General features: G+C 43.4%; 11 non-coding genes across 11 annotated transcripts; all 11 read left to right on the plus strand.

The window, feature by feature from the left end:
- Positions 1–1556: 1556 nt before the first annotated feature.
- TRNAL-CAG (transfer RNA leucine (anticodon CAG)) lies at positions 1557–1639 on the plus strand. The gene has a single exon. It is a non-coding gene; the product is annotated as a tRNA-Leu (tRNA).
- Positions 1640–1825: 186 nt separating this feature from the next.
- On the plus strand, positions 1826–1908 carry TRNAL-AAG (transfer RNA leucine (anticodon AAG)). The gene has a single exon. It is a non-coding gene; the product is annotated as a tRNA-Leu (tRNA).
- Positions 1909–2932: 1024 nt separating this feature from the next.
- TRNAL-UAG (transfer RNA leucine (anticodon UAG)) lies at positions 2933–3015 on the plus strand. The gene has a single exon. It is a non-coding gene; the product is annotated as a tRNA-Leu (tRNA).
- A 632-nt stretch (positions 3016–3647) lies between these two features.
- TRNAL-CAG (transfer RNA leucine (anticodon CAG)) lies at positions 3648–3730 on the plus strand. The gene has a single exon. It is a non-coding gene; the product is annotated as a tRNA-Leu (tRNA).
- A 185-nt stretch (positions 3731–3915) lies between these two features.
- Positions 3916–3999, plus strand: TRNAF-AAA (transfer RNA phenylalanine (anticodon AAA)). The gene has a single exon. It is a non-coding gene; the product is annotated as a tRNA-Phe (tRNA).
- A 1739-nt stretch (positions 4000–5738) lies between these two features.
- TRNAL-CAG (transfer RNA leucine (anticodon CAG)) lies at positions 5739–5821 on the plus strand. Its single transcript has one exon. It is a non-coding gene; the product is annotated as a tRNA-Leu (tRNA).
- A 186-nt stretch (positions 5822–6007) lies between these two features.
- On the plus strand, positions 6008–6090 carry TRNAL-AAG (transfer RNA leucine (anticodon AAG)). The gene has a single exon. It is a non-coding gene; the product is annotated as a tRNA-Leu (tRNA).
- Positions 6091–9919: 3829 nt separating this feature from the next.
- TRNAL-CAG (transfer RNA leucine (anticodon CAG)) lies at positions 9920–10002 on the plus strand. The gene has a single exon. It is a non-coding gene; the product is annotated as a tRNA-Leu (tRNA).
- Positions 10003–10188: 186 nt separating this feature from the next.
- TRNAL-AAG (transfer RNA leucine (anticodon AAG)) lies at positions 10189–10271 on the plus strand. Its single transcript has one exon. It is a non-coding gene; the product is annotated as a tRNA-Leu (tRNA).
- A 1024-nt stretch (positions 10272–11295) lies between these two features.
- On the plus strand, positions 11296–11378 carry TRNAL-UAG (transfer RNA leucine (anticodon UAG)). Its single transcript has one exon. It is a non-coding gene; the product is annotated as a tRNA-Leu (tRNA).
- A 2722-nt stretch (positions 11379–14100) lies between these two features.
- On the plus strand, positions 14101–14183 carry TRNAL-CAG (transfer RNA leucine (anticodon CAG)). Its single transcript has one exon. It is a non-coding gene; the product is annotated as a tRNA-Leu (tRNA).
- The last annotated feature ends 1464 nt before the right edge of the window (positions 14184–15647 follow it).

Here is a 15647-nt window from a genome sequence, read left to right on the forward strand (position 1 = left end):
GTACTTTAAAAATCTTTTTTATGAAAGAAATGGGTTACATTAAGTCTTGTGATGTTTTAGGTTTCCAATAAGGAGGTTTTAAATTTTATGTCACGTCATTTTCAGATGCTTCATTCAAGAGCTGTTTCCACTATAGAATGCAGAGCAAGGGCAAAAATACAAGTGATAGAGCGAGTGAGTGAGAAGGAGTGTTGTGGAAGGAGAGAATGAAACAAAGACAGAGTGAGTGAATGGCAGGGAGGCATAGAAGAGGAGTCTAGTAGTGAAGGACACCTGCTTTTCCCTGCTCTTGACCTCCCACCCATCCCCAAACAACCACAAACATACCTTCTGTGCAAAGTTGGTATGCAGAATTTCACGCCTCAGCAAGTGAGGGTGAGTCCCAGGCCAGGGGCTAAAGAGCAAAAGAGTGCCTGTGCTCAGACTTTCCCTGCTAGGGATAGTTTATCTGGAACAAGTCCTTCTCTCTTGTATCCAGCAAGGATCTAGAAATCCTGCATGAATCTGCAAGGCACATTGGCAGCATAAATTTGCATAAACTGCCCCACCTATTGCCTTCCTACTTCCTGTGCTGTAGTTGTTTGTGTAGAGAGAAAGGTCGCAGGCAAGGAAATGTTGTGAGTCGGATACAGGACCCTAAATAGCTGGTGAGAGGTATGTGGTGTTCTAAAAGCATGAAAACTGTATACCTGTGAAATAAAGTGCTTTCGTATGTGTTCTTCTGTGTTTATTGTCCTGTGCATAAAGTTGCACCTTGTGTTTGAAGGTTTAAATTATTTCAGGCTTGCATGGAGGTAGACGTTTCTGAGTAACTTTTATTCATTTCTTAAAAGCCTATACTGTCAGGATGGCCGAGAGGTCTAAGGTGCTGTGTTTAGGCCACAGTCTCCTTTGGAGGCGTGCGTTCGAATCCCACTTCTGACATGCCTTTTGGAGATTTAATCTCCTTTATCAGGTTAACATCTGATGGAAGTTGCATCTGTTGGTCTTCACCTGGCACGTTATTCCGTTCTCCTCTTGTCAAGAGAGATGGGGTTTCTCATATATTTAGGTTCTATAACTTCTCGCTGACAAAGCGCAATCCTTACCAAATGAGCATAGGACCCATGTATGAGGTCATCTGGAAGAGTCATGCTCTTGTATGCCCTGGCCAGACGGGCCCTGCAAATTTGGAAGAATGCCATGCATCTGGTAGACAACTGGACTCCAGCACACTTACAGCAATTTCCTTAGGGCTTTGATCAGGGGCTGCTTAAATTTGCATACTCCACCCTATGTTGTGACTTTGAGATCCCTTGTTGAAATTGCTTTAGCCAGCCAAGAGGTGGCTATTGTCTCAATTTCAAAGCAGCTTTGAGCCGTTCAAGTGGCTGGTGAATAGCACTTTCTCTTTGTTCGCCTCAAAGTTCTAAAGAGTTCTCCATAGGTCCTGCTCTGTGCAGATTGTTCAAAGATCTGTTGGAAGTGCATATAATAGGATAAATAAATTGAGGGCATTCCTTTTCAGTACCTCACCTGCATGGCTGTCTGGCCTCTGGAAGATGCTGTGAAAGCAAGTCAGGATGGCCGAGTGGTCTAAGGCGCTGCGTTCAGGTCGCAGTCTCCTCTGGAGGTGTGGGTTCAAATCCCACTTCTGACAGTCCTGTGTTTACTCTACTTTTTTTCTTGAGAAATATGATCATTTCCCTCGCAGTGGCTTATAGGATTGTCTTCTTGGAAGAGTGCAGTGAGTTTTTTTCTTGCTCTAGCCACTATTGGCATAAGCTCTGTGCATTGTTTGGTTCCTAATATATTTCTCACCCTTTAGATGAAAAAGCAGCATGGGGTCAGGATGGCCGAGTGGTCTAAGGCGCTGAGTTAAGGCCGCAGTCTCTCCTGGAGGCGTGGGTTCGAATCCCACTTCTGACAAAACTTGAATTCCATTTTCTCTCTCAGTTCCTTTAGAATCTCAGCTAAAAATTGGCAATGTAAATAATATCTGAATAAGTACCAAACTTCAGTTTCAACTGCAAATGCATTTGCCCTATTCTATCTTTAACGTTAATGTAATATTCTTCTAGCACTCGTGGTGTTTTATATTTGTTTTGTGGGGTACTTTAAAAATCTTTTTTATGAAAGAAATGGGTTACATTAAGTCTTGTGATGTTTTAGGTTTCCAATAAGGAGGTTTTAAATTTTATGTCACGTCATTTTCAGATGCTTCATTCAAGAGCTGTTTCCACTATAGAATGCAGAGCAAGGGCTAAAATACAAGTGATAGAGCGAGTGAGTGAGAAGGAGTGTTGTGGAAGGAGAGAATGAAACAAAGACAGAGTGAGTGAACGGCAGGGAGGCATAGAAGAGTAGTCTAGTAGTGAAGGAGACCTGCTTTTCACTGCTCTTGACCTCCCACCCATCCCCAAACAACCACAAACATACCTTCTGTGCAAAGTTGGTATGCAGAATTTCACGCCTCAGCAAGTGAGGGTGAGTCCCAGGCCAGGGGCTAAAGAGCAAAAGAGTGCCTGTGCTCAGACTTTCCCTGCTAGGGATAGTTTATCTGGAACAAGGCCTACTCTCTTGTATCCAGCAAGGATCTAGAAATCCTGCATGAATCTGCAAGGCACATTGGCAGCATACATTTGCATAAACTGCCCCACCTATTGCCTTCCTACTTCCTGTGCTGTAGTTGTTTGTGTAGAGAGAGAGGTCGCAGGCAAGGAAATGTTGTGAGTCGGATACAGGACCCTAAATAGCTGGTGAGAGGTATGTGGTGTTCTAAAAGCATGAAAACTGTATACCTGTGAAATAAAGTGCTTTCGTATGTGTTCTTCTGTGTTTATTGTCCTGTGCATAAAGTTGCACCTTGTGTTTGAAGGTTTAAATTATTTCAGGCTTGCATGGAGGTAGACGTTTCTGAGTAACTTTTATTCATTTCTTAAAAGCCTATACTGTCAGGATGGCTGAGAGGTCTAAGGCGCTGTGTTTAGGCCACAGTCTCCTTTGGAGGCGTGGGTTCGAATCCCACTTCTGACATGCCTTTTGGAGATTTAATCTCCTTTATCAGGTTAACATCTGATGGAAGTTGCATCTGTTGGTCTTCACTTGGCACGTTATTCCGTTCTCCTCTTGTCAAGAGAGATGGGGTTTCTCATATATTTAGGTTCTATAACGTCTTGCTGACAAAGCGCAATCCTTACCAAATGAGCATAGGACCCATGTAAGAGGTCATCTGGAAGAGTCATGCTCTTGTATGCCCTGGCCAGACGGGCCCTGCAAATTTGGAAGAATGCCATTCATCTGGTAGACAACTGGACTCCAGCACACTTACAGCAATTTCCTCAGGGCTTTGATCAGGGGCTGCTTAAATTTGCATACTCTACCCTATGTTGTGACTTTGAGATCCCTTGTTGAAATTGCTTTAGCCAGCCAAGAGGTGGCTATTGTCTCAATTTCAAAGCAGCTTTGAGCCATTCAAGTGGCTGGTGAATAGCACTTTCTCTTTGTTCGCCTCAAAGTTCTAAAGAGTTCTCCATAGGTCCTGCTCTGTACAGATTGTTCAAAGATCTGTTGGAAGTGCATATAATAGGATAAATAAATTGAGGGCATTCCTTTTCAGTACCTCCCTTGCATGGCTGTCTGGCCTCTGGAAGATGCTGTGAAAGCAAGTCAGGATGGCCGAGTGGTCTAAGGCGCTGCGTTCAGGTCGCAGTCTCCTCTGGAGGTGTGGGTTCAAATCCCACTTCTGACAGTCCTGTGTTTACTCTACTTTTTTTCTTGAGAAATATGATCATTTCAATCGCAGTGGCTTATAGGATTGTCTTCTTGGAAGAGTGCAGTGAGTTTTTTTCTTGCTCTAGCCCCTATTGGCCTAAGCTCTGTGCATTTTTTGGTTCCTAATATATTTCTCACCCTTTAGATGAAAAAGCAGCATGGGTTCAGGATGGCCGAGTGGTCTAAGGCGCTGCGTTAAAGCTGCAGTCTCTCCTGGAGGCGTGGGTTCGAATCCCACTTCTGACAAAACTTGAATTCCATTTTCTCTCTCAGTTCCTTTAGAATCTCAGCTAAAAAGTGGCAATGTAAATAATATCTGAATAAGTACCAAACTTCAGTTTCAACTGCAAATGCATTTGCCCTATTCTATCTTTAACGTTAATGTAATATTCTTCTAGCACTCGTGGTGTTTTATATTTGTTTTGTGGGGTACTTTAAAAATCTTTTTTATGAAAGAAATGGGTTACATTAAGTCTTGTGATGTTTTAGGTTTCCAATAAGGAGGTTTTAAATTTTATGTCACGTCATTTTCAGATGCTTCATTCAAGAGCTGTTTCCACTATAGAATGCAGAGCAAGGGCAAAAATACAAGTGATAGAGCGAGTGAGTGAGAAGGAGTGTTGTGGAAGGAGAGAATGAAACAAAGACAGAGTGAGTGAATGGCAGGGAGGCATAGAAGAGGAGTCTAGTAGTGAAGGACACCTGCTTTTCCCTGCTCTTGACCTCCCACCCATCCCCAAACAACCACAAACATACCTTCTGTGCAAAGTTGGTATGCAGAATTTCACGCCTCAGCAAGTGAGGGTGAGTCCCAGGCCAGGGGCTAAAGAGCAAAAGAGTGCCTGTGCTCAGACTTTCCCTGCTAGGGATAGTTTATCTGGAACAAGTCCTTCTCTCTTGTATCCAGCAAGGATCTAGAAATCCTGCATGAATCTGCAAGGCACATTGGCAGCATAAATTTGCATAAACTGCCCCCCCTATTGCCTTCCTACTTCCTGTGCTGTAGTTGTTTGTGTAGAGAGAAAGGTCGCAGGCAAGGAAATGTTGTGAGTCGGATACAGGACCCTAAATAGCTGGTGAGAGGTATGTGGTGTTCTAAAAGCATGAAAACTGTATACCTGTGAAATAAAGTGCTTTCGTATGTGTTCTTCTGTGTTTATTGTCCTGTGCATAAAGTTGCACCTTGTGTTTGAAGGTTTAAATTATTTCAGGCTTGCATGGAGGTAGACGTTTCTGAGTAACTTTTATTCATTTCTTAAAAGCCTATACTGTCAGGATGGCCGAGAGGTCTAAGGTGCTGTGTTTAGGCCACAGTCTCCTTTGGAGGCGTGCGTTCGAATCCCACTTCTGACATGCCTTTTGGAGATTTAATCTCCTTTATCAGGTTAACATCTGATGGAAGTTGCATCTGTTGGTCTTCACCTGGCACGTTATTCCGTTCTCCTCTTGTCAAGAGAGATGGGGTTTCTCATATATTTAGGTTCTATAACTTCTCGCTGACAAAGCGCAATCCTTACCAAATGAGCATAGGACCCATGTATGAGGTCATCTGGAAGAGTCATGCTCTTGTATGCCCTGGCCAGACGGGCCCTGCAAATTTGGAAGAATGCCATGCATCTGGTAGACAACTGGACTCCAGCACACTTACAGCAATTTCCTTAGGGCTTTGATCAGGGGCTGCTTAAATTTGCATACTCCACCCTATGTTGTGACTTTGAGATCCCTTGTTGAAATTGCTTTAGCCAGCCAAGAGGTGGCTATTGTCTCAATTTCAAAGCAGCTTTGAGCCGTTCAAGTGGCTGGTGAATAGCACTTTCTCTTTGTTCGCCTCAAAGTTCTAAAGAGTTCTCCATAGGTCCTGCTCTGTGCAGATTGTTCAAAGATCTGTTGGAAGTGCATATAATAGGATAAATAAATTGAGGGCATTCCTTTTCAGTACCTCACCTGCATGGCTGTCTGGCCTCTGGAAGAGGCTGGGAAAGCAAGTCAGGATGGCCGAGTGGTCTAAGGCGCTGCGTTCAGGTCGCAGTCTCCTCTGGAGGCGTGGGTTCAAATCCCACTTCTGACAGTCCTGTGTTTACTCTAATTTTTTTCTTGAGAAATATGATCATTTCCCTCGCAGTGGCTTATAGGATTGTCTTCTTGGAAGAGTGCAGTGAGTTTTTTTCTTGCTCTAGCCACTATTGGCCTAAGCTCTGTGCATTTTTTGGTTCCTAATATCTTTCTCACCCTTTAGATGAAAAAGTAGCATGGGGTCAGGATGGCCGAGTGGTCTAAGGCACTGCGTTAAGGCTGCAGTCTCTCCTGGAGGCGTGGGTTCGAATCCCACTTCTGACAAAACTTGAATTCCATTTTCTCTCTCAGTTCCTTTAGAATCTCAGCTAAAAATTGGCAATGTAAATAATATCTGAATAAGTACCAAACTTCTGTTTCAACTGCAAATGCATTTGCCCTATTCTATCTTTAACGTTAATGTAATATTCTTCTAGCACTCGTGGTGTTTTATATTTGTTTTGTGGGGTACTTTAAAAATCTTTTTTATGAAAGAAATGGGTTACATTAAGTCTTGTGATGTTTTAGGTTTCCAATAAGGAGGTTTTAAATTTTATGTCACGTCATTTTCAGATGCTTCATTCGAGAGAGGTTTCCACTATAGAATGCAGAGCAAGGGCAAAAATACAAGTGATAGAGCGAGTGAGTGAGAAGGAGTGTTGTGGAAGGAGAGAATGAAACAAAGACAGAGTGAGTGAATGGCAGGGAGGCATTGAAGAGGAGTCTAGTAGTGAAGGAGCCCTGCTTTTCCCTGCTCTTGACCTCCCACCCATCCCCAAACAACCACAAACATACCTTCTGTGCAAAGTTGGTATGCAGAATTTCACGCCTCAGCAAGTGAGGGTGAGTCCCAGGCCAGGGGCTAAAGAGCAAAAGAGTGCCTGTGCTCAGACTTTCCCTGCTAGGGATAGTTTGTCTGGAACAAGGCCTACTCTCTTGTATCCAGCAAGGATCTAGAAATCCTGCATGAATCTGCAAGGCACATTGGCAGCATAAATTTGCATAAACTGCCCCACCTATTGCCTTCCTACTTCCTGTGCTGTAGTTGTTTGTGTAGAGAGAGAGGTCGCAGGCAAGGAAATGTTGTGAGTCGGATACAGGACCCTAAATAGCTGGTGAGAGGTATGTGGTGTTCTAAAAGCATGAAAACTGTATACCTGTGAAATAAAGTGCTTTCGTATGTGTTCTTCTGTGTTTATTGTCCTGTGCATAAAGTTGCACCTTGTGTTTGAAGGTTTAAATTATTTCAGGCTTGCATGGAGGTAGACGTTTCTGAGTAACTTTTATTCATTTCTTAAAAGCCTATACTGTCAGGATGGCCGAGAGGTCTAAGGTGCTGTGTTTAGGCCACAGTCTCCTTTGGAGGCGTGCGTTCGAATCCCACTTCTGACATGCTTTTTGGAGATTTAATCTCCTTTATCAGGTTAACATCTGATGGAAGTTGCATCTGTTGGTCTTCACCTGGCACGTTATTCCGTTCTCCTCTTGTCAAGAGAGATGGGGTTTCTCATATATTTAGGTTCTATAACGTCTTGCTGACAAAGCGCAATCCTTACCAAATGAGCATAGGACCCATGTAAGAGGTCATCGGGAAGAGTCATGCTCTTGTATGCCCTGGCCAGACGGGCCATGCACATTTGGAAGAATGCCATGCATCTGGTAGACAACTGGACTCCAGCACACTTACAGCAATTTCCTTAGGGCTTTGATCAGGGGCTGCTTAAATTTGCATACTCCACCCTATGTTGTGACTTTGAGATCCCTTGTTGAAATTGCTTTAGCCAGCCAAGAGGTGGCTATTGTCTCAATTTCAAAGCAGCTTTGAGCCGTTCAAGTGGCTGGTGAATAGCACTTTCTCTTTGTTCGCCTCAAAGTTCTAAAGAGTTCTCCATAGGTCCTGCTCTGTACAGATTGTTCAAAGATCTGTTGGAAGTGCATATAATAGGATAAATAAATTGAGGGCATTCCTTTTCAGTACCTCACCTGCATGGCTGTCTGGCCTCTGGAAGATGCTGGGAAAGCAAGTCAGGATGGCCGAGTGGTCTAAGGCGCTGCGTTCAGGTCGCAGTCTCCTCTGGAGGCGTGGGTTCAAATCCTACTTCTGACAGTCCTGTGTTTACTCTAATTTTTTTCTTGAGAAATATGATCATTTCCCTCGCAGTGGCTTATAGGATTGTCTTCTTGGAAGAGTGCAGTGAGTTTTTTTCTTGCTCTAGCCACTATTGGCCTAAGCTCTGTGCATTTTTTGGTTCCTAATATCTTTCTCACCCTTTAGATGAAAAAGCAGCATGGGGTCAGGATGGCCGAGTGGTCTAAGGTGCTGTGTAAGGCCGCAGTCTCTCCTGGAGGCGTGGGTTCGAATCCCACTTCTGACAAAACTTGAATACCATTTTCTCTCTCAGTTCCTTTAGAATCTCAGCTAAAAATTGGCAATGTAAATAATATCTGAATAAGTACCAAACTTCAGTTTCAACTGCAAATGCATTTGCCCTATTCTATCTTTAACGTTAATGTAATATTCTTCTAGCACTCGTGGTGTTTTATATTTCTTTTGTGGGGTACTTTAAAAATCTTTTTTATGAAAGAAATGGGTTACATTAAGTCTTGTGATGTTTTAGGTTTCCAATAAGGAGGTTTTAAATTGTATGTCACGTCATTTTCAGATGCTTCATTCAAGAGATGTTTCCACTATAGAATGCAGAGCAAGGGCAAAAATACAAGTGATAGAGCGAGTGAGTGAGAAGGAGTGTTGTGGAAGGAGAGAATGAAACAAAGACAGAGTGAGTGAACGGCAGGGAGGCATAGAAGAGGAGTCTAGTAGTGAAGGAGACCTGCTTTTCCCTGCTCTTGACCTCCCACCCATCCCCAAACAACCACAAACATACCTTCTGTGCAAAGTTGGTATGCAGAATTTCACGCCTCAGCAAGTGAGGGTGAGTCCCAGGCCAGGGGCTAAAGAGCAAAAGAGTGCCTGTGCTCAGACTTTCCCTGCTAGGGATAGTTTATCTGGAACAAGGCCTACTCTCTTGTATCCAGCAAGGATCTAGAAATCCTGCATGAATCTGCAAGGCACATTGGCAGCATAAATTTGCATAAACTGCCCCACCTATTGCCTTCCTACTTCCTGTGCTGTAGTTGTTTGTGTAGAGAGAGAGGTCGCAGGCAAGGAAATGTTGTGAGTCGGATACAGGACCCTAAATAGCTGGTGAGAGGTATGTGGTGTTCTAAAAGCATGAAAACTGTATACCTGTGAAATAAAGTGCTTTCGTATGTGTTCTTCTGTGTTTATTGTCCTGTGCATAAAGTTGCACCTTGTGTTTGAAGGTTTAAATTATTTCAGGCTTGCATGGAGGTAGACGTTTCTGAGTAACTTTTATTCATTTCTTAAAAGCCTATACTGTCAGGATGGCCGAGAGGTCTAAGCTGCTGTGTTTAAGCCCCAGTCTCCTTTGGAGGCGTGGGTTCGAATCCCACTTCTGACATGCCTTTTGGAGATTTAATCTCCTTTATCAGGTTAACATCTGATGGAAGTTGCATCTGTTGGTCTTCACCTGGCACGTTATTCCGTTCTCCTCTTGTCAAGAGAGATGGGGTTTCTCATATATTTAGGTTCTATAACGTCTTGCTGACAAAGCGCAATCCTTACCAAATGAGCATAGGACCCATGTAAGAGGTCATCTGGAAGAGTCATGCTCTTGTATGCCCTGGCCAGACGGGCCCTGCAAATTTGGAAGAATGCCATGCATCTGGTAGACAACTGGACTCCAGCACACTTACAGCAATTTCCTTAGGGCTTTGATCAGGGGCTGCTTAAATTTGCATACTCCACCCTATGTTGTGACTTTGAGATCCCTTGTTGAAATTGCTTTAGCCAGCCAAGAGGTGGCTATTGTCTCAATTTCAAAGCAGCTTTGAGCCGTTCAAGTGGCTGGTGAATAGCACTTTCTCTTTGTTCGCCTCAAAGTTCTAAAGAGTTCTCCATAGGTCCTGCTCTGTACAGATTGTTCAAAGATCTGTTGGAAGTGCATATAATAGGATAAATAAATTGAGGGCATTCCTTTTCAGTACCTCACCTGCATGGCTGTCTGGCCTCTGGAAGAGGCTGAGAAAGCAAGTCAGGATGGCCGAGTGGTCTAAGGCGCTGTGTTCAGGTCGCAGTCTCCTCTGGAGGCGTGGGTTCAAATCCCACTTCTGACAGTCCTGTGTTTACTCTAATATTTTTCTTGAGAAATATGATCATTTCCCTCGCAGTGGCTTATAGGATTGTCTTCTTGGAAGAGTGCAGTGAGTTTTTTTCTTGCTCTAGCCACTATTGGCCTAAGCTCTGTGCATTTTTTGGTTCCTAATATCTTTCTCACCCTTTAGATGAAAAAGCAGCATGGGGTCAGGATGGCCGAGTGGTCTAAGGCGCTGCGTTAAGGCCGCGGTCTCTCCTGGAGGCGTGGGTTCGAATCCCACTTCTGACAAAACTTGAATTCCATTTTCTCTCTCAGTTCCTTTAGAATCTCAGCTAAAAATTGGCAATGTAAATAATATCTGAATAAGTACCAAACTTCAGTTTCAACTGCAAATGCATTTGCCCTATTCTATCTTTAACGTTAATGTAATATTCTTCTAGCACTCGTGGTGTTTTATATTTCTTTTGTGGGGTACTTTAAAAATCTTTTTTATGAAAGAAATGGGTTACATTAAGTCTTGTGATGTTTTAGGTTTCCAATAAGGAGGTTTTAAATTTTATGTCACGTCATTTTCAGATGCTTCATTCAAGAGATGTTTCCACTATAGAATGCAGAGCAAGGGCAAAAATACAAGTGATAGAGCGAGTGAGTGAGAAGGAGTGTTGTGGAAGGAGAGAATGAAACAAAGACAGAGTGAGTGAACGGCAGGGAGGCATAGAAGAGGAGTCTAGTAGTGAAGGAGACCTGCTTTTCCCTGCTCTTGACCTCCCACCCATCCCCAAACAACCACAAACATACCTTCTGTGCAAAGTTGGTATGCAGAATTTCACGCCTCAGCAAGTGAGGGTGAGTCCCAGGCCAGGGGCTAAAGAGCAAAAGAGTGCCTGTGCTCAGACTTTCCCTGCTAGGGATAGTTTATCTGGAACAAGGCCTACTCTCTTGTATCCAGCAAGGATCTAGAAATCCTGCATGAATCTGCAAGGCACATTGGCAGCATAAATTTGCATAAACTGCCCCACCTATTGCCTTCCTACTTCCTGTGCTGTAGTTGTTTGTGTAGAGAGAGAGGTCGCAGGCAAGGAAATGTTGTGAGTCGGATACAGGACCATAAATAGCTGGTGAGAGGTATGTGGTGTTCTAAAAGCATGAAAACTGTATACCTGTGAAATGAAGTGATTTCGTATGTGTTCTTCTGTGTTTATTGTCCTGTGCATAAAGTTGCACCTTGTGTTTGAAGGTTTAAATTATTTCAGGCTTGCATGGAGGTAGACGTTTCTGAGTAACTTTTATTCATTTCTTAAAAGCATATACTGTCAGGATGGCCGAGAGGTCTAAGGCGCTGTGTTTAGGCCACAGTCTCCTTTGGAGGCGTGGGTTCGAATCCCACTTCTGACATGCCTTTTGGAGATTTAATCTCCTTTATCAGGTTAACATCTGATGGAAGTTGCATCTGTTGGTCTTCACTTGGCACGTTATTCCGTTCTCCTCTTGTCAAGAGAGATGGGGTTTCTCATATATTTAGGTTCTATAACGTCTTGCTGACAAAGCGCAATCCTTACCAAATGAGCATAGGACCCATGTAAGAGGTCATCTGGAAGAGTCATGCTCTTGTATGCCCTGGCCAGACGGGCCCTGCAAATTTGGAAGAATGCCATGCATCTGGTAGACAACTGGACTCCAGCACACTTACAGCAATTTCCTCAGGGCTTTGATCAGGGGCTGCTTAAATTTGCATACTCCACCCTATGTTGTGACTTTGAGATCCCTTGTTGAAATTGCTTTAGCCAGCCAAGAGGTGGCTATTGTCTCAATTTCAAAGCAGCTTTGAGCCGTTCAAGTGGCTGGTGAATAGCACTTTCTCTTTGTTCGCCTCAAAGTTCTAAAGAGTTCTCCATAGGTCCTGCTCTGTACAGATTGTTCAAAGATCTGTTGGAAGTGCATATAATAGGATAAATAAATTGAGGGCATTCCGTTTCAGTACCTCACCTGCATGGCTGTCTGGCCTCTGGAAGATGCTGTGAAAGCAAGGCAGGATGGCTGAGTGGTCTAAGGCGCTGCGTTCAGGTTGCAGTCTCCTCTGGAGGCGTGGGTTCAAATCCCACTTCTGACAGTCCTGTGTTTACTCTAATTTTTTTCTTGAGAAATATGATCATTTCCCTCGCAGTGGCTTATAGGATTGTCTTCTTGGAAGAGTGCAGTGAGTTTTTTTCTTGCTCTAGCCACTATTGGCCTAAGCTCTGTGCATTTTTTGGTTCCTAATATCTTTCTCACCCTTTAGATGAAAAATCAGCATGGGGTCAGGATGGCTGAGTGGTCTAAGGCGCTGTGTAAGGCCGCAGTCTCTCCTGGAGGCGTGGGTTCGAATCCCACTTCTGACAAAACTTGAATTCCATTTTCTCTCTCAGTTCCTTTAGAATCTCAGCTAAAAATTGGCAATGTAAATAATATCTGAATAAGTACCAAACTTCAGTTTCAACTGCAAATGCATTTGCCCTATTCTATCTTTAACGTTAATGTAATATTCTTCTAGCACTCGTGGTGTTTTATATTTGTTTTGTGGGGTACTTTAAAAATCTTTTTTATGAAAGAAATGGGTTACATTAAGTCTTGTGATGTTTTAGGTTTCCAATAAGGAGGTTTTAAATTTTATGTCACGTCATTTTCAGATGCTTCATTCAAGAGATGTTTCCACTATAGAATGCAGAGCAAGGGCAAAAATACAAGTGATAGAGCGAGTGAGTGAGAAGGAGTGTTGAGGAAGGAGAGAATGAAACAAAGACAGAGTGAGTGAATGGCAGGGAGGCATAGAAGAGGAGTCTAGTAGTGAAGGAGACCTGCTTTTCCCTGCTCTTGACCTCCCACCCATCCCCAAACAACCACAAACATACCTTCTGTGCAAAGTTGGTATGCAGAATTTCACGCCTCAGCAAGTGAGGGTGAGTCCCAGGCCAGGGGCTAAAGAGCAAAAGAGTGCCTGTGCTCAGACTTTCCCTGCTAGGGATAGTTTATCTGGAACAAGGCCTACTCTCTTGTATCCAGCAAGGATCTAGAAATCCTGCATGAATCTGCAAGGCACATTGGCAGCATAAATTTGCATAAACTGCCCCACCTATTGCCTTCCTACTTCCTGTGCTGTAGTTGTTTGTGTAGAGAGAGAGGTCGCAGGCAAGGAAATGTTGTGAGTCGGATACAGGACCCTAAATAGCTGGTGAGAGGTATGTGGTGTTCTAAAAGCATGAAAACTGTATACCTGTGAAATAAAGTGCTTTCGTATGTGTTCTTCTGTGTTTATTGTCCTGTGCATAAAGTTGCACCTTGTGTTTGAAGGTTTAAATTATTTCAGGCTTGCATGGAGGTAGACGTTTCTGAGTAACTTTTATTCATTTTTTAAAAGCCTATACTGTCAGGATGGCCGAGAGGTCTAAGGTGCTGTGTTTAGGCCACAGTCTCCTTTGGAGGCGTGGGTTTGAATACCACTTCTGACATACCTTTTGGAGATTTAATCTCCTTTATCAGGTTAACATCTGATGGAAGTTGCATCTGTTGGTCTTCACCTGGCACGTTATTCCGTTCTCCTCTTGTCAAGAGAGATGGGGTTTCTCATATATTTAGGTTCTATAACGTCTTGCTGACAAAGCGCAATCCTTACCAAATGAGCATAGGACCCATGTAAGAGGTCATCTGGAAGAGTCATGCTCTTGTATGCCCTGGCAAGACGGGCCCTGCAAATTTGGAAGAATGCCATGCATCTGGTAGACAACTGGACTCCAGCACACTTACAGCAATTTCCTTAGGGCTTTGATCAGGGGCTGCTTAAATTTGCATACTCCACCCTATGTTGTGACTTTGAGATCCCTTGTTGAAATTGCTTTAGCCAGCCAAGAGGTGGCTATTGTCTCAATTTCAAAGCAGCTTTGAAACGTTCAAGTGGCTGGTGAATAGCACTTTCTCTTTGTTCGCCTCAAAGTTCTAAAGAGTTCTCCATAGGTCCTGCTCTGTACAGATTGTTCAAAGATCTGTTGGAAGTGCATATAATAGGATAAATAAATTGAGGGCATTCCTTTTCAGTACCTCACCTGCATGGCTGTCTGGCCTCTGGAAGATGCTGGGAAAGCAAGTCAGGATGGCCGAGTGGTCTAAGGCGCTGCGTTCAGGTCGCAGTCTCCTCTGGAGGCGTGGGTTCAAATCCCACTCCTGACAGTCCTGTGTTTACTATAATTTTTTTCTTGAGAAATATGATCATTTCCCTCGCAGTGGCTTATAGGATTGTCTTCTTGGAAGAGTGCAGTGAGTTTTTTTCTTGCTCTAGCCACTATTGGCCTAAGCTCTGTGCATTTTTTGGTTCCTAATATCTTTCTCACCCTTCTTTAGATTAAAAAGCAGCATGGGGTCAGGATTGCCGAGTGGTCTAAGGCGCTGCGTTAAGGCCGCAGTCTCTCCTGGAGGCGTGGGTTCAAATCCCACTTCTGACAAAACTTGAATTCCATTTTCTCTCTCAGTTCCTTTAGAATCTCAGCAAAAAATTGGCAATGTAAATAATATCTGAATAAGTACCAAACTTCAGTTTCAACTGCAAATGCATTTGCCCTATTCTATCTTTAACGTTAATGTAATATTCTTCTAGCACTCGTGGTGTTTTATATTTCTTTTGTGGGGTACTTTAAAAATCTTTTTTATGAAAGAAATGGGTTACATTAAGTCTTGTGATGTTTTAGGTTTCCAATAAGGAGGTTTTAAATTTTATGTCACGTCATTTTCAGATGCTTCATTCAAGAGCTGTTTCCACTATAGAATGCAGAGCAAGGGCAAAAATACAAGTGATAGAGCGAGTGAGTTAGAAGGAGTGTTGTGGAAGGAGAGAATGAAACAAAGACAGAGTGAGTGAACGGCAGGGAGGCATAGAAGAGGAGTCTAGTAGTGAAGGAGACCTGCTTTTCCCTGCTCTTGACCTCCCACCCATCCCCAAACAACCACAAACATACCTTCTGTGCAAAGTTGGTATGCAGAATTTCACGCCTCAGCAAGTGAGGGTGAGTCCCAGGCCAGGGGCTAAAGAGCAAAAGAGTGCCTGTGCTCAGACTTTCCCTGCTAGGGATAGTTTATCTGGAACAAGGCCTACTCTCTTGTATCCAGCAAGGATCTAGAAATCCTGCATGAATCTGCAAGGCACATTGGCAGCATAAATTTGCATAAACTGCCCCACCTATTGCCTTCCTACTTCCTGTGCTGTAGTTGTTTGTGTAGAGAGAGAGGTCGCAGGCAAGGAAATGTTGTGAGTCGGATACAGGACCCTAAATAGCTGGTGAGAGGTATGTGGTGTTCTAAAAGCATGAAAACTGTATACCTGTGAAATAAAGTGCTTTCGTATGTGTTCTTCTGTGTTTATTGTCCTGTGCATAAAGTTGCACCTTGTGTTTGAAGGTTTAAATTATTTCAGGCTTGCATGGAGGTAGACGTTTCTGAGTAACTTTTATTCATTTCTTAAAAGCCTATACTGTCAGGATGGCCGAGAGTTCTAAGGTGCTGTGTTTAAGCCACAGTCTCCTTTGGAGGCGTGGGTTCGAATCCCACTTCTGACATGCCTTTTGGAGATTTAATCTCCTTTATCAGGTTAACATCTGATGGAAGTTGCATCTGTTGGTCTTCACCTGGCACGTTATTCCG

This window comes from Triturus cristatus, unplaced genomic scaffold (assembly GCF_964204655.1).
Source record: "Triturus cristatus unplaced genomic scaffold, aTriCri1.1 SCAFFOLD_262, whole genome shotgun sequence".
Classification (NCBI taxonomy): Eukaryota; Metazoa; Chordata; class Amphibia; order Caudata; family Salamandridae; genus Triturus; species Triturus cristatus.